This window comes from Sapajus apella, unplaced genomic scaffold (genome assembly GCF_009761245.1).
Source record: "Sapajus apella isolate SASKATOON/1434 unplaced genomic scaffold, GSC_monkey_1.0 scaffold37, whole genome shotgun sequence".
Lineage (NCBI taxonomy): Eukaryota > Metazoa > Chordata > Mammalia > Primates > Cebidae > Sapajus > Sapajus apella.
Window position 1 is genome coordinate 21374366 of NW_022436977.1, and position 18324 is coordinate 21392689.

Here is an 18324-nt window from a genome sequence, read left to right on the forward strand (position 1 = left end):
CGTCTCCCATCCCCCCTACGACCCCCTCGCTCCGTGCTAGTGGGAGCTTCCACTCAGACTTGAGCGGGGGTGGGGTCTCTGGGGGATCCATTGGAGGGGTAGTCGTTTGCCTCGGCGCCTGAAGAAGCTTCTAGTTAAGATGTATCCCTGATAACTACTGTCTGGCAATTCTGCAACCTCACCCGAACTGAGGGGAGCCATCTTGTCCCTCTCTGTCTCCGAGTTTGTATCATTGTTTCCATCTGTGTCTGTGTGTTTGCATTATCGTTGTTTGGCGTTTTTGTTTTTTGCTTGTCACTGCCTGCCTGGGTCCTGCCCGAGGTTTCTATCCTCGGTTTCCCTGTCCTTGCCTCAGGCCCTGGGAGTGCTCTGGAAGGCTGCGCAGTATTGGAGGGGACAGAATGACCTTCCGGCCTTGAGTCCCTGGTGAGTTGTTATTCTGAAGATAGCAGTTGGCTGGCTACTCTCCATCTCTGCTGAGTGCAGGACTCGAGTGCAATGAGCTCAGACTGCAGCAAGGGGGATCTGAGTAAAACCTAGGAAAGACCTTCCCATCTGCAAGTGATGTGACAAAGTGAGATGGGTCTCCCTTAGGAGACTGTTGTATTACTTTCCCCGGGGAGTTCTTAATACAGAGGGGGCAATGTTTGCACCAAAGAAGAGGTTTACAGTTCTAAGACCAAAACCAGAGGTTGGGAAAGGACTGGGGAGGCCTTGTACTGTTTTATGACTGACTAGAACATCTTTGTAAAAATGTGCTGTAAGTCTAGCCTCCCCCATTCCTCTGTGTCTCCAGCTACTCCACACTCCAAAGGCTTTTTTTTTTTAATCTAGGATACCGAATCATTCTGTACATGTATGTATGGAACCGCCCATGTTTCATCCTAGGGCTCCAGCACCACTTGTGTCTTTGTCCCATTTGCCTTCACTTTGGAGATTGTACAGTAAAGAAAGGACCACAGTACCGGATTCAGCAAGGCTGCCTGTGAGCCACATTCTGATTGGGCAGTGTCTTCACATTAAATACTTCACAGCAGCCGGGGGCGGCAGTGGCTCAGGCCTGTAATCCCAGCACTTTGCGATGCCGAAGTGGGCGGTTGGTTCACTTGAGGTCAGGAGTTGGAGACCAGCCTGCTCAGCACGAGGAAACCCCACCTCTATTAAAAATACAAAAATTAGCTAGGGGTGGTGGTGGGCACCTATAATCCCAGCTACTCGGGAGGCTGAGGCAGGAGAATCACTTGATCCCGGGAGGCGGAGGTTGCAGTGAGGCAAGATTGCACCACTGCACTCCAGCCTGGGTGACAGAGTGAGACTCCATCTCAAAACAAAACAAAAGGTCACAGCAATCCTGGTCCCTATCATGGAGCATGTGTTACAGAAAAACAGCCAGTCCATTCTGCAACCAATCTGGACATGGCCCTGAAAATCGTTTTTGCAGCAGAAAAGGGGAAATAAGAGTACTGGCAAAACATCAGATGGTGGTGGTGTCTCACCCTGTATGACACATGAGACGTGTTTCGCTGCACTCCTGCCGCCCCTCTCCACTATTTGTGGATCTGAATCTGGAAAAGAGCTTGGAGAGATGTGCAGGCCTCCTCTTCTGCAATCAGAAAAAGAGTACCATGTAGAGGCAGAGAGCCAGAATAGGTTGTGGGGAGAAAGGGACAGTTTCCATAGCAACTGTAGAGATGAGGCCTCTAACTACCACAGGGTCTCAGTATAAAGGTCAGCAGTAGTTAACCAGAGACTCTGCTTTCATCAAGTGTGACAAAGGAACTAAACAATAGATCTGAATGGTATAGGGAAGAATCACACACTGATTAGATGGTAGGGGCAGAAATTCAGCCTTGTGATCTCAGGTCTTGCTAAAATTGGGTTTTATTAATTACAGTGCAAATGTAGATTATGTTAGTAATAAAATTGCTTATGTGTGCTGAATGAGTATTTTGGAGGCTCATTGCCAAAAGCTGACAATGTCACAGAAAGATTGGCTATAGGTGTCTGTTAATTATCCTCCTATTTCCTTGGTTAACAGTATTCCAGTCATTCCATTGGGTGATGATTCAATATATATGTTTTTTATATATATATATATATATATATATATATATATATATAGAGAGAGAGAGAGAGAGAGAGAGAGAGAGAGAGACAGGGGGCAGGGTTCTTGCTGTGTCACCAACGCTGGTCAGTGGCATGATGGTAGCCCACTTTTAACCTCAAACTCCTGGGCTCAAGTGATCCTTGTTCCTCTGGCTCTGATGTAGCTAGGACTACAGATGCACGCTGTTATACTGGACTTGTTCATAAAAATTTTTTGTAGAGACAGGGTCTTTGTGTGTTGCACAGGTGTATCTCAAATTCCTGGCCTCAAGCAATCTTCCTGCCCATCCCTCCCAAAGGACTGGGATTACAAGTGTGATCCACTGTGCTCAGCCCAGAAAATGTTTTTGAGTGTTAAATTGCACAGAGCATTGTCCAAAGTGCTCTATAAAGAAAACTATGGCCAGGAATGATGGTTCACATCTGTAATCCCAGATCTTTGGGAGACTGAGATGGGCAGATTACTTGAGCCCAGAAGTTTGAGACCAGCCTGGGGTATGTAATGAAACTCTATCTCTACAAAAAATACAAAAATTAGCTGGGTGTGGTAGCGCATGCTTGTAGTCCCAGTTACTCAGGAAGCTGAGATGGGAGAATCAATTGAGCCCAGGAGGCAGAGGTTGCAGTAAGCTGAGATCTCACCACTGCACTCTAGCCTGGGCAACAGAGCAAGACTCTATCTCAAAAAGAAAAAAAAGAGAGAAAAAAGAAAACTGTGGAGCATTAGCATCTGTGTCCCCAGAATTTTATAAGCAAAGACAGAAAATGCTCTGATGCATATGTAGAAGACATAGAAAACTGAAAAAAAAAAATTAAATGCACATGTGATTTACAAAGTATTTAAAAACCTATTTTGAATTTAGGAAGTGTGTTATGGCAGAAGCCTGGTAGTTAAAGGATGCTATTCAAAGGCCCTTCCAGGGATATTACCAGTGGAGGGTCTTGACTATGAGTTGTCCAGGTTCTTGGCATGTTGAACAAAAAATTGAACTAGCCAGGCATGGTGGCTCACGCCTGCAATCCCCAGGACTTTGAGAGGCTGAGGTGGGTGGATCACCCGAGGTCAGGAGTTCAAGACCAGCCTAGCCAACTTGGTGAAACTCCATCTCTACTAAAAATATAAAAATTAGCCAGGTGTGCTGGTGGGCGCCTGTAATCCCAGCTACTTGGGGAGCTGAGGCAGGAGAATTGCTTGAACCCAGGAGGCAGAGGTTGCAGTGAGTGGAGATTGCACCACTGCACTCTAGCCTGCGTGACACAGTAAGACTCCATCTCAAAAAAAAAAAAAAAAAAAAAAAAGAATTGGACAAAATGCACAAACAAAGCAATGGAAGACAGAAGCATAGATTTATTGAAGTGAAAGTACACTCCACAGAGTGGGAGTGGGCTTCTAGTAAGCTGCTCAAGAGAACTGGTTGCAAAATCTTGGGTTTACGTACCGTTTGGAGGTTTCTTATTAAATACATCCTACCTAAATGAAGACTTGGCCTCTGTGACCAATTAGAGGGTGAAGTGGTGACTTGGCCTGTGACCAATCAGAGGCTGAAGAGAAGTTACACCCTATGCAAATGAAGACTTGGCTCCCACCAGTCAGAGGCTGAAGTGAAGGCTCCCTATCTCCAGACCCTATTCTCCTGCCTCAAGGGGATTATTAGGGACCTGTGATATGCATGATTGTCAGATACAGGTAGTAGTGTGTGGTGGCTATGGAGTCTCCTGTTGTGTTTCATTTAACTGTTGACCTCCTGGAATGACCAAGTATAATCTTTCTGGAGCTGTCCAATTCTGTAGCTTTTTCCACAGTCTTGCCAAGCAAAATTGGCAGATATAGTGGCACACCAATGCTTTTAAACTGTTTGTGATGAAGGATGCTTGAATTGTTGAAGTTGTCTCTAAGGATCCACCACTGAAAGAGGAGCTTAGAAGAGATGCGAGAGGAAAGCACTATTACAGGCTCTTTCCTTGGGTGGGCACTGGAGTGGGCACAAGGCAAAAGATAGTATAAATCTCAAATGATATGAAAAATATTGGCTAAGTTTAAATCAGTTAGGGAGTTATGAACCCCAGGCCTTCATAATGCATAGTGATAAATTATCCAATAGGTAAATTAACCACATTCTTAACAAAGTGGGAAGGGCATCTCTTAAGTTTTTCTGGAAATAATTTTATATTTGGCATTTAAAATAAAGTGTTACAGTTGTCCTCATGAAAAATCAGAGCTTTACTTGTCATCAGTTACACTCTTTTTTTTTTTTTTTTGAGCTGGAGTCTTGCTCTGTCACTAGGCTGGAGTGGAATGGTATGATCTTGGCTCACTGCAAACTCCTCCTCCTGGATTCAAATAATTCTGACTCAGCCTCCCGAGTAGCTGGGACTACAGGCACGCGCCACCATGCCCAGCTAATTTTTCTATTTTTAGTAGAGACGGGGTTTCACCATGTTGGCCAGAATGGTCGATCTCTTGACCTTGTGATTTGCCGGCCTTGGCCTCCCAAAGTGCTGGGATTACAGGCATGAGCAACTGTGCCTGGCGACACTCATCTTAAATTGTGTGTTCGTGGGGGAGAAGAGCATCATAATTCTTTCAGTGCTTAAAGTCTCCATAAGATTTAAGACAGCTCTGGCAATTCATAAAGAAAAGATGCTGGCCTTTCTCTTCTAGCCTGATGAATGTCATTAGTTTTTCTGGGGGTCTGAACTTATTTGGCAGAACTCCAGCCTGCTCTGCTGGATTGAATGGTTTTATCCACCAAAATATCCAAAGGGAGCTGCATACAGCTCAGATTCCCACCCTGTACTCAGTTCTGCCTATAAAGCATTCTTACACAGAGAGAGGCGTGTTGGATTACAGAAGTGCTGTGTCAGAGGCTTATCCTTGGCTTTTGGGGGAAATACTATGATCATAATGCATACCAGCAGCCATAGGGTCACCTCAGCCTGAACAGCTGGTATGTCTGCAAAGGCATGGAGTAAAATAACCTTTAGAAAGGCACTGAGTAAAATAATATCTAAAAAGCTTCAGATGGGGAAGAAGTCTGCATTTATTGCTATTCTGGACCACAGAGGAGGCCAACAATAAATATTTTTCTAATTATTATTTGTTCCCATTAAGTAAATCAGTAGAGCAATGGCACTGGGTTTACCTTCCCCCTGCAGAGCATTGCAAAGGATGATGAAGAAGTTTTCCCTTTTTCTTCCCTCACTTCCCACATTATTTTATTTAAGAAAGTGATTCCCAAAAGCAAAAAAAGTATTTATTAGTACCATCTTCCCTTATCCATTCCATTAGCCTGTGAGATGGAAGGTAGTGTTTGTCTCTGACCTCTGATACCATCTCTTCCTTTAATCTGAGCAAAGCTACCTCTTATTGCAGGGATCTCTAAGGATTTTCTTTGTGGTGGTAGAGATGATGGTGGTAAAGAGGATTCAAACCTAACTATATAACTTAGCTTTCAGGCCTGTGTGTGAATGATATTTTGCAATTTTTTCCTCAAAAAATTCATAGAATAGAGTTATTTTCTTTCAATGAATGCTTGCATTGAAGAAATATTATTTGCTTTACAATATCACAAAATCATAAATACTTTGTCTCTTTCTTCTCATTGGTTCCTTCTCAAAGATCCTTCATAATATGCCCTAACTCTAACTTCCCTTTCCAGCATTACCTCCTGGAAATATCCTGGTGTTTTTTGTTTTTTTTTGAGACAGAGTCTCACTTTGTTGCCTAGGTTGGAGTGCAGTGGCACGATCTTGGCTCACTGCAAACTCCGCCTCCTGGGTTCAAGCCATTCTCCTCCCTCAGCCTCCCAAGTAGCTGGGATTACAGGTGTGCATCACCATACCTGGCTAATTTTTTATATTTTTGGTAGAGACAGGGTTTCACCATGTTGGCCAGGCTGGTCTTGAACTCTTGGCCTCAAGTGATCCACCCACCTTGGTCTCCCAAAGTACTGGGATTACAGGCATGAGCCTCCGTGCCCTGCTACAAATACCCTGTATTAACCCTTTCATTCTGTCATTCTAAACCACTTGCCTTTCTCTCATTCTTGTATTTTCTGTTCAGGCTGTTCATTTCTCCTTGAATACTCTGTTTTCCTTAATTCTTATCTAAGAATTTATTTATTTACCTGTACCTTATTTGTGGAATAAAGCATCTCATTCCACAAAGGATTTAAGGGATATGACAGCTGCTTCTGCAAAACTGACTTTCTCACTTACCAACTATGTGAATTTTAGCAAGTTACTTATCTTCTCTGTGCTTCAGTTTCTATCTGTAAAATTAAAATAATAGCACCACACCTTATAGGGATTATTTTGAGAATTAAGTGGAACAACCTTTTAAATATGTTTAGCACAATGTCTGGAATGAATGAATGAATGAATGAATGAATTCAATAATATTTATGGCCAGGCACAGTGGGTCACACCTATAATCCCAGCACTGTGGGCCGGGCACGGTGGCTCACGCCTGTAATCCCAGTACTTTGGGAGGCCGAAGCGGGTGGATCACAAGGTCAAGAGATCGAGATCATCCTGGTCAACATGGTGAAACCCCGTCTCCACTAAAAATACAAAAAATCAGCTGGGCATGGTGGCACGTGCCTGTAATCCCAGCTACTCAGGAGGCTGAGGCAGGAGAATTGCCTGAACCCAGGAGGCGGAGGCTGCAGTGAACTGAGATCGTGCCATTGCACTCCAGCCTGGGTAACAAGAGCAAAAACTCCGTCTCAAAAAAAAAAAAAAAAAAAAAAACCCCAGCACTGTGGGAGGCCAAGGCAGGGGATCACTTGAGGCAAAAGGATCACATGAAGTTGCAGTGAGCTATGATCATGCCTCTGCACTCCAGCTTGGGCAACACGGCAAGACTCTTATCTCAAAAAATTTTTGTTTTAGTTTATTGATTGATTTGTAGAGATGGGAGTCTTGCTATTTTGCATAGGCTGGTCTGAAACGCCTGGCCTCAAGCAGTCCTCCCATCTTGGTCTCCCAAAGTGATGGGATTACAGGCTTTAGCCACCATTCCTGGCCCTCGCGTATACATTAAATTGTCTCTTGATTACCTGTAATGCCTAACACAATGTAAATGCTATGTAATTAGTTATATTGCATTGTTTGGGAAATAATAAGAAGAGAAAAAAGTCTGTGAATGTTCAGTACAGATGCAACCATCTTGTATTTTTCCTGAATATTTTTAATTCATGGTTGGAGGAATCCACAGATGCAGAATCCACGTATAGGGAAGCCTGATTATATTTTAAAACACTACAAAGAAGGATCAGGAGAAGGCAGGGTGAGACTTCAGACTAAGCTGTAAGTGGAAGCAGAGAGGGAAGGAAGGAGGAATGGAAAGGAATCTTATCCTACTTATTTAAGAAACTTATCTAAGAAAGTTTCGGCGAGGTCTAGGAAGAGTCCTTAAACCAGAGGCACCTGCTGAAGATCTTGCATCTTAATAGGAATGGGCCTACCTTTGTATTCCTGCTGTGCTTAAGCAATGGCTAGGACCAGCCTGTGGGAAATACGGCTTTGATGCAAATGTGATGGTAGATCCAGAAGGGCAGCAGGTAGAGCCATCAGTTAATTATGGTCTCAGAAAGTAGATATCAGTGGTGCATCTTGTTTCTTTTTTATTGAAATGGAGTTTCGCTCTTGTTGCCCAGGCTGGAGTGCCATGGTGTGATCTTGGCTCATTGCAACCTCCACCTCCCAGGTTCAAGCAATTTTGCTTCAGCCTCTCGAGTAGCTGGGATTACAGGTACCTGCCACCATGCCTGGCTAATTTTTTTGTATTTTTGTATTTTTAGTAAAGACAGGGTTTCACCGTGTTAGCCAGGATGCTCTCGATCTCCTGACCTCATGGTCCGCCTGCCTTGGGCTCCCAAAGTGTTAGGATTAGAGACGTGAGCCACTGTACCCGGCCCAGTGGTGCATTTTCATGATTGCCACAGTACATACTGCATGAAAAGTTTATCTGAAATCCTAGAGTAGGCAGAACTAATCTACAATGACAGAAAGCAAATAAATGATTGCCTCAGGTTGGGAATTGATTGCAAAAGGCACAAGAGAACTTTCTGGGATGATTAAAATGTTCTATATTTGATTGGGGTCATAGCGCACATACACACACACACACACACACACACACACACGCACACGCATTTGTTGAACTCATCAAAACTTACACTTAAAATGGGTCCATTTTAATTGTACATAAATGGATATATAAAGTTGACTAAAAAACACAAGATAGGCCAGGCCCAGTGGCTCACGCCTGTAATCCCAGCACTTTTGGAGGCCAAGGTGGGTGGACTGCTTGAGGCCAGGAGCTCAAGACCAGCCTGGCCAACATGGTGAAACGCTGTCTCTACTAAAAATACGAAAATTAGCCAGGGGTGGTGGTGTGCACCTGTAATCCCAGCTACTTGGGAGGCTGAGGCACAATAATTGGTCATACCCAGGAGACAGAAGTTGCAGTGAGCTGCGATCATGCCATCGCACTCCAGCTGGGGTGACAAAGTGAGACTCTGCCTCAAGAAAAAAAAACAGCCGGGCGCGGTGGCTCATGCCTGTAATCCTAGCACTTTGGGAGGCCAAGGTGGGTGGATCACCTGAGGTCAGGAGTTCAAGACCAGTTTTGCCATCGTGGTGAAACCCCATCTTAAAAAACAAAAAAAAAAAAACAACAAAAAAAAACAAGATTAGATAGTTCACACTGACAAACCAAATATTAGTGAGAACGTGTAGCACCTGAAACTCTAATATGTTGTTAGTGGAAGTATAAAATTATACAGTCATTTAATTTTTAATTTTTTTTAGAGACAGAGTCTTGCTCTGTTGCCCAGGCTGGAGTGCAGTGATGAGATCATAGTTCACTGCAACCTTGAACTTCTGGGCTCAAGTGATCTTCCCACTTCAGCCTCCCTAGTAGCTGGTACTACAGGCTGGTGCCACCATGCCTGACTAATTTTTAAAACATTTTTTGTAGAGATAGGCCTCCCTACATTGCCCAGGCTGGTCTTGAACTTCTGGCTCAAGCAAGCCTTGCACCTCAACCTCCCAAAATGTTTAGATCACAGGCATGGGCCACTGTACATAGCCTATAGTCATTATTGAAAACCATTTTTGGCAGTTTTCTTTTTTTTTTTTTTTTTTTTTGAGATGGAGTCTCCTCTCACCCAGGCTAGAGAGCAGTAGCACAATCTTGGCTCACTGCTACAACCTTCGCTTTCCAGGTTCAAGCAATTCTTCTGCCTCAGCCTCCCAAGTATCTGGGACTACAGATGTGCACCACCACACCTGACTAATTTTTGTATTTTTAGTAGATACGGGGTTTCACCATATTGGCCAGGCTGGTCTTGAACTCCTGACCTTGTGATCTACCAGCTTTGGCCTCCCAAGGTGCTGGGATTACTGACATGAGCCACCACATCCAGCCTTGGCAGTTTCTTAAAAAGTGAAAGGAGCACACATCTTATGACCCAGCAGTTCCACTCCTAGTTATCTGCCCAAGAGAAATGAAAACATACGTTCACAAAATGAATTGTTTATAAATGTTTATAGCAGTTTTATTTGTAATAGTATATAACAACCCAAATATGCAGTAATAGGAGAATTGACAAAACAAATATGGTACATACAATAGAATGTTATTGAGCAATAAAAAAGAATGAAGTACTGATGGATACAGCAACATGAAAAATGTTGAGCAAAAGAAGTTGGACACAAAAGACCACATACTTGGTAATTCCATTTATATCAAATAGTATTACCGGCCAGGTGTAGTGGCTCACACCTGTAATCCCAGCACTTTGGGAGACCAAGGCGGGTAGATCACGAGGTCAGGAGTTCAAGACCAGTCTGGCCAATATAGTGAAACCCTGTCTCTACTAAAAATACAAAAAAATACCCAGGTGTGGTGGTGTGTGCCTGTAGGAGGCTGAAGCAGGAGAATTGCGTGAACCTGGGAAGCTGAGGTTGCACTGAGCTGAGATCACACCATTGCACCCAGACTGGGTGACAGTGCGAGACTCCGTTTCAAAAAAAAAAAATAGTATTATAGGCCATATTAATCTATGGTCATAGAAGTTACTGCCTTACAGAAGTATGACTGCCTTATGGAATGCAGATTGACTAGAAGGGACCATGAATAACTCTCTGGAGTGATAAAAATGTTTTATATATTGATTGATATGTAGCTTTCATGGTTTTATACATTTGTCAAAGCTCATCAAATTACCAAGCCCGGTGGCTCATACCTGTGATCCCAGCATTTTGGGAGGCTGAGGTGGGAGGATTGCTTGAGCTCAGAAGTTCAAGACCTGCCTGGGCAACATAGTGAAACCCTGTCTCTACAAAAGAAAGAAAAGTTAGCCAGGCGTGGTGGTGCATGCATGTAGTCCCAGCCCCTGGGGAGACTGAGATGGGAGGATCGCTCCAGCCCAGGAGCTGAGCCCAGGAGTTCAAGGCTGTGGTGAGCTGTGATCGAGCCATTCCACTCTAGCCTGGGCCACAGAGCATGACCCTGTCTCTTAAAAAAAAGAAATTACACAAGAGCTGTGCATTTCACTGTATTTAAATTTTACCTCAATAAAAAAATCAGTCACTAAAAATAAAAAATAAAAAAATGAAAGAAACAAGCCACACTATTGAATTGGTAGAATTATTTTTTAAAAGGCTTTAAAATACAGTAATTTAAGTTTATGTATATATGTTTTTTAGACAGGATCTCATTCTGTCACCCAGGCTGATGTACAGTGGCTTGATCACTGCTCATTGCAGACTTGACCTTCTGAGCTCAAGTGATCCTCCTATGTTGGCCTCCCAAAATTCTGGGATGTGAGCCACCATGCCTGGCCTGTTCATTTTCTTTGGGTGTGCTAATGATGTTCTTATGTTTAAAATATTCTCTTTATTTTATTTTATTTCTTTGAGATGGAGTTTCACTCTGTCACCCAGGCTGGAGTGCAGTGGCACGATCTTGGCTCACTGCAACTTCTACCTCCCAGGTTCAAGCGATTCTCCTGCCTTAGCCTCCAGACTAGCTGGGACTACAGGTGACCACTATCATGCCCAATTAATTTTTGTATTTTAAGTAGAGACAGGTTTCACCATGTTAGCCAGGGTGGTCTCAAATTCCTGACCTCAGATGATCCACTCACCTCGGCCTCCCAAAGTGTTGGGATTACAGGTATGAGCTACCAAGCCTGGCCTAAAATATTCTCTATATTTTAGACACAGAAGTATTTATGGATAAAATTATATGATGTCTGGGATTTGTTTAGAAATCAGTTTGGGGGAAGTGGGTGGAGATATGGGTGAAATAAGATTGAGCATTTTTTGAAAAAAAAAAAAAAAAAAAAAAAGATTGAGCATTTGTTGATAATTGTTGATGGTTGATTATATAAGTATATAGGTTTAAAATTTTTTTTTCTATTAATGAAAACAATATCTGGCCATGCGCAGTGGCTCATGCTTGTAATTCTAGCACTTTGGGAGGCCAAGGTGGGCAGATCACTTGAGACTAGGAGTTTGAGACCAGCCTGGCCAACATGGTGAAACCCTATCTCTACTAAAAATACAAAAAAATTAGCTGGGCATGGTGGTGGGCACCTGTAATCCCAGCTACTCAGGAGGCTGAGGCAGGAGAATCACTTGAACCTGGGAGGTGGAGGTTGTAGTGAGTTGAGATCATGCCTGGGCATGATCAATCCATCCTGGGCAACAAAACCGAAACTCTGTCTAAAAAAAAAAAAAATGGATAATATCGTCAAGCTTTTTCTTATAAGCAACCATGAGGGTGAAGTTGCCATCTACGGAGATGGGGAAGGCTGTAAGTAGAGCAGGTTTGGTAGAAGAGATGAGTTCAATTTTAAGCATGTTGAGTTTGTCAGTTGGACATCAAAATGGAAATATTGAATAGGCAGTTAGAGATATAAATTTTGGAATCAGAGAGAGAGGTGTGGGTTGAAGATATAGTTAGGAGTCATTGGCATAATATTGTATTTTTAGCAATGAGACTGGATAACATCAAGAAAGGAGGAGTGAGAGTAAATAGAACTTAGAACATAGTAAGTACTCAAGAAGTATTCATTATAAGCACGTGAATAAAATTATTTCTATTTCTGTCTCACAATTCCTGCAGATCTTTTATTGTATCTTGTACTATCATTGTTTATATGTCTTATCTCCTTCCTAGATTGTAAATTCCTTGAAGCTAGAAACTAGATGTTGTTTATCCTTTACAGTGCTCTCCACCACCACCGTGGAGCCAAAATGGTGCTTGAATTTAAGTGAATTGAAATTAATAAATGAACCTGAGTTTGTGAAGAAACTTTTGGTCCATTTTATGGGTTTTCTGACTTGCTCTGACTTTGGCTTCTTGAGACTCTGTGTGATGTGTTTATACGTGCGTAGAGCCAAGATGTGTTACTGTTATTCTTGCCACTAGTTAGACCACTGGCTCTGTACAGCCCAGATTAGCCTGTACCCAACCGTACTGAAGACCGAAGGGATACAGGTCAGCTGACTCAGATTAGAGTATGAAGAGGCAAAAATGACGCACGAAGTAGGATCCAAGAGTAGGCACTGTTTTCATGCGATGTTACTTTTACTTTATTATTATTTTTTAACTTTTATTTTAGATTCAGGGGTACATGTGCAGGTTTGTTAAATAGGTAAGTTGCATTATCACAGGGTTTGGTGTACAGATTATTTTGCCACCCAGGTAGCAAGCATAGTAACTGATAGTTTTTTATTCTTACCCTCCTCCCTCCTTCTACCCTCAAGCAGGCCCTAGAGTCTGTTGTTTCCTTCTTCGTACATAAACATTACTTTATGTACACTCATACCAACTTCGGAAGATGAGCAACAATTTCACAGCTTAGCTACTAGCGCACAGTGGTGTCTTTGTCCATGAAGTCTTCTCTTAGATTCTTTTTAGATTTCTCAGCTCCAGAACATAAAAACTCCCTTCTTCCCATTGAGACATAAGAGTTTAGGAGTAACTTTTTTTTTTTTTTTTCCAATTTGCAAAATGAACTTTTCTCACCCTTCACTGTCCTGGCTCTGATTTCTGGCAGTTTCCACAGACTCTATGTATATTCCTTCTCTTGTCCTCATGCTGTTCCTCTGTTAGGTGCAGGTTAACTTTTCTTTAGTTTTGCTTAGTACTAAGCTGCCCAGCTCCAATCTTGGATAATTTGGTACCACTCTCTCTCTTCTTTATTTAATGACCACAGTGTAATCATCAAGGTCAGAAAAATAACATTGATTATAGACCTTATTCAGATATCAACAGTGCTCCCATCAGAATTATTTATAGAAGAAGGAAAACCAAGTTCTTGTCTAGGATTCAATTCTGGATCACCTGTTGCCCTGTTGCATTTAATGGTTTTGTCTTTGTAGTCTTCTCAAATCTAGAACATTTCTTGATACTTTTTTTTTTTTTTTTTTTTTTTTTAGTTATGGAGTTTCACTTGTATTGCCCAGGCTGGAGTGCAATGGCACGATCTCAGCCCATCTCAACCTCTGCCTCCAGGGTTCAAGTGATTCTCCTGCCTCAGTTTCCTGAGTAGCTGGGATTACATGCATGCACCACCACGCCTGGCTAATTTTGTATTTTTAGTAGAGATGGGGTTTCTCTATGTTGGTCAGGCTGGTCTTGAACTCCTCACCTCAGGTGATCCGCCCGCCTCAGCCTCCCAAAATGCTGGGATTACAGGCGTAAGTCACTGTGCCCGGCCATTTCTTGATATTTTCATTGTCATTCTTGACCTTGGCAACACTTCTTTCTTTCTCTCTGTCTCTCTCTCTCTTTGGAGAATATGGGTTGTTTATTTGTAGAGCACCCATTAATGTGGGTTTATCTGATATTTTCTCATGATCAGATTCAGGTTGTACATTTTTGGCAGGAATACAGTTAAAGTGTGATGTATCTTCAGTGCATCATATCAAGTGACATGGATGGCTTTTGTTCCCTTACTGGTATATTACCTGGGATCACTTGGTTAAGTTGGTGAATACGAGGTTTCTTCTACAGCAAATTTACTATTTTTCTCTTTGTAATAATTCAGTATATTTTAGGAATATACTTTGAGATCATGTATATACCCTCTTTTGCCATATTATGAGTTTTAGCATTAATAATATTTATTTTGAATCATCTTTATTGTGAAATATAGCACACATAAAGTGAACAAAATAAAATATAAATGTACAAATTTATGAATTATAAATAGTACAACTGTGTAAAGCCTCTGGTAATAAAAAATAGAAGATTTCCAAGCACCTCACATGCTTCTTAATGAATCACAACCCCACTGTTCCCTATAAAATTGACCATACATTCTGACTTTTATTGCATACTTGTTATTAAAATTTTTTATGATCTAAGTATGCATCTTTAAATATTAAAGTTTAGTCTCATTGAAAAACTTTTGTTACTGTAGTAAAATACACATAACATAAATGTACCATTATAACCATTTTTAAGTGTATGGTTCAGTGGCATTAAGTACATTTACATTGTTGTACAACCATCACCACCGTCCATCTCCAGAACTTTTTCATCTTCCCAAACTGAAGCTCTGTAAATTATTAAACAATAAGTTCCCTTTCCTCCCTCCTCCTAGCTCCTGGCAGCCACCATTCTACTTTCTCTCTTTCTGAATTTGCCTGCTCTAGGTACCTCATGTAAGTGGAATCACACAAAATTTGTTCTTTCTGTCTGGCTTATTTCCCTTAGCATAGTATTTTCAAGGTTCTTCTGTGTTGAGCATGTTGGTATCACTCTCGATTTTTATTCTGTAGTTCTGGCTTCCAGGAAGTTAGGAATTGGGAAAAAAAGCTGAGATGATGGAGGAGAGCCAGGATATATCAAGTCACAAGATGAGAATTTTGAGGAGCTAATGGCAACAGCATCAGACACTATAGATGTCAAAGATAATGAGGTAATTCGTTGTTATTATTTTTTGAGGCAGAGTCTTGCTGTGTAGCCCAGCCTGGAGTGCAGTGGTGTGATCTCAGGTCACTGCGACTTCCACCTCCTGGGTTCAAGTGATTCTTCTACCACAGCCTTCTGAGTAGCTGGGAATACAGGTGTGCTCCACCATGCCCGGCTGATTTTTGTATTTTCAGTAGAGACAGGGTTTCACCATGCTGGCCAGGCTGATCTTGAACTCCTGGGCTCAAGCAGTCTGCCTGCCTTAGCCTCCCAAAGTACTGAGATTACTTGAGTTACCGCTCCTGGCTGATAATGAGGTAATTTGACAAGAAAATTTTAGAATCAGTCATTAACATGTATAAAGTAACTACTTTGTGTCTGGCATTGTGCTAGGAATTAGATTTATGGAGGTTGAAGCCAGATTGCCATTGTAGAGAAGTAGAGTGGAGGGGAGATGCTACTTGAATGTGAAGATTGATTATTTCTATAAAAAGAGGGGAGAACCCAGAAAAGGGGGGATGGCAGCCTCCATCATTATTCAAATAGGAAGGCTAGGCATAGTGCCTCATGCCTGTAATCTCAGCACTTTGGGAGGTGAAGGTGGGAGGATTGCTTGAGCCCGGGAGTTTGAGACCAGCCTGGTCAACATGGCAAAACCTCATCTCTACAAGAAAATAAAAAAATTAGCTGGGCATGGTGGTGTGCGCTTGTAGTCCTAGCTGCAGTCCTACCTGGGGATGCTAAGGTGGGAGGATCACTTGAGCCCGGGAGGTTGAGGCTGCAGTGAGCTGTGATCATGCCACTGCACCCCGGGCTGGGTGACAGAGTAAGACCTTTTCTCAAGAAAAATCCAACCAATGAACCAACCAATATATTCAAATGGGGCTAGGCCAGGCGCTGTGGCTCACACCTGTAATCTCAGCACTTTGGGAGGCTGAGGGAGGTGGATCACTTCAGTCCAGGAGTTCAAGACTAGCCTAGGCAACATAGTGCGACCCTGTCTCACATGCCTGTAGTGTTAGCTACTCAGCAGGCTGAGGTGGGAGGATCACTTAAGCCTGTGAAGTCAAGTCTGCAATCAGCCATGGTCCTGCCACTATACTCCAGCCTGGGTGACAGAGTGAGACCTGCCTCAAGGAAAAAAAAAATTCAAATGGTCAAGAATTCTGGGTTCCCCCCTCTCCATATCACAACTTTCTGTTTCTTTTTTTTTTTTTTTTTTTTTCTGTTTCCAGGTATGTGGCTCCTAGTAGTCGAGCTTTTATTATTTTTATTTTTATTTATTTTTTAGACAGAGTTTTGCTCTTGTTGCCCAGGCTAGAGTGCAGTGGTGCAATCTCGGCTCACTGGTACCTCCACTTCCCGGGTTCAAGTGATTCTCCTGCCTCAGCCTCCCAAGTAGGTGGGATTACAGGTGCCTGGCTAATTTTTTGTACTTTTAGTAGAGACAGGATTTGACCAGGTTGGCCAGGCTGGTCTTGAATTCCTGACCTCAGGTGATCCACCTGCCTTGGCCTCACAAAGTGCTGGGATTACAGGGTTGAGCCACCACAGCTGGCCAGTTGAGCTTTTTGGACTGAATATGTGAAAAGGTAGAAGGGAGAAAATTGCAGCTAATACTACAGTCAAAAGTGTCCTTGGTATTGTGTGTCTGAGAGAGATTCAGGTTAATAAGAGGGCCCACAGCTGATTGGCTGGCCAGAAAATGAAGACATCTAAAAGGGGAAGCAGTGTGCTGAGTTGGCACAGTGCTGCTAATTGTTCCTCAGGAGCCTCATCTGTACTTGGGTATGACAGAGTTGAGGGCTCTAGAAAGGTTCAGAAAGTGGGTTAAAATGAACAGGAGTTCAAAATAAAATGTGACAGAGATATACAATGAAATATTATTCAGCCTTAAAAATGAAGGAAATTTTGACACATGCTACAACATGGATGAACCCTGAAGATATGCTAAGTGAAGTAAGCCAGACACAAAACAAACAACAAATATTGTATAATTGCACTCATATAAGGTACATAGAGTAGGCAAACTGGTAAAGACAGAAGGCAGAATAGTGGTTGCCAGGGGAAAGGGAGGAATGGGGATTTATTGTTTAATGAGTTACAGAGCTTTAGTTTGGGAAGATGACAATTTTCTGGAGCTGGATGGTGGTAGGGTTGTACAATAATGTGTATGTACTTAATGCTGCTAAACTGTACACTTAAAAATGGTTAAAATGGTAAATTTTATGTTATATATATTTTACCACAATAAAAAATGCACAGGAACAACATGGCAAAATGTTAACTAGGTGAAGGGTTTATGAGAGATTATTATTATTTGAGACAGGGTCATGCTCTGTCATCGAGTTTGGAGTGCAGTGGTGAGACCATGGCTCACTGTAGCCTTGACCTCCTGGCTCAAGCAGTCCTCCTACTTCAGCCTCCCAAAGTGCTGGGATTATAGGCATAAGCCACCACACCTGGTCTATATTATTTTTCATTATACTCTTCTTGCAACTTTTCTTTTGCTTTGAACCTTTTCAAAATAAAAAGTTTACTTACAAAAATTGACAGAATGAAGTTCTGAAAAGGTAAGACATACAACAGTTGGAATTGCTTCTACTGCAAAGGTTGCAAGTATCTACACGTGTATCATCCTACAGTTAGGAGTTTAATATAGTATCACAAGCAGTTATTGACTGCCTTAAACAATTTGGCTTTCACATTTTAATTATATCATTACCTCTTTGTTGACTTCTTTACAGGCCGTGGAGTTGACAACTCTGAGTAGAAACCCAGGTTCTCCTCTGTTTTCATCACATTATTTTAATTATTATGAATTCACAGAATATTAGGGACACCCATATTCAGAATTCAAATAAAAATACATTCTAAAACAAAAATGATTTGTCTCAACTCTTTTACAGTTTTTCACTGCTTCTCTTCAATCATGGTTATATAAAACCTCTGCAGTTATGCAGACTAGTTCAAATTTCCACTGCTTTTTATTAGCTCTGAGATGTTGTACAAATTCTTTCATCTCTCCAAACCTTAGTTTGCTCATGTATAACCCTTATAGAGTTATGAGGCTTTCAGGTGAGATAATGAATATAATACAGCCCAGTACCTGCCACATAGCAAAAATGTAATATATGTTGTTAATTAGTTTTATTAAATAAATATACCTGAACATGATAGTATAGATCCAAGTGCAATAGGTCCAAGTGCAACAGGCAGGTTAGGGATCAGAATCAATTATAGGTTACCTGTAAGTCAGCATATAATACTGTATTTAA

The 18324-nt window shown here is 41.9% G+C and overlaps 1 protein-coding gene across 6 annotated transcripts in view; it reads left to right on the forward strand.

Annotated features, from left to right (window-relative positions):
- The first annotated feature begins 71 nt into the window (after positions 1-71).
- Positions 72-18324, forward strand: part of TP53BP1 (tumor protein p53 binding protein 1) — a 108879-nt gene continuing 90626 nt past the window's right edge. For 3 of the 6 annotated variants that reach the window (XM_032297692.1, XM_032297693.1, XM_032297691.1), the window contains exon 1: positions 80-426. The gene's annotated coding sequence lies outside the window, so the exon portion shown is untranslated. Of the gene's footprint in view, positions 427-18324 lie in introns of all 6 variants that reach the window. The other 3 variants (XM_032297689.1, XM_032297690.1, XM_032297694.1) reach the window with 2 other exon arrangements.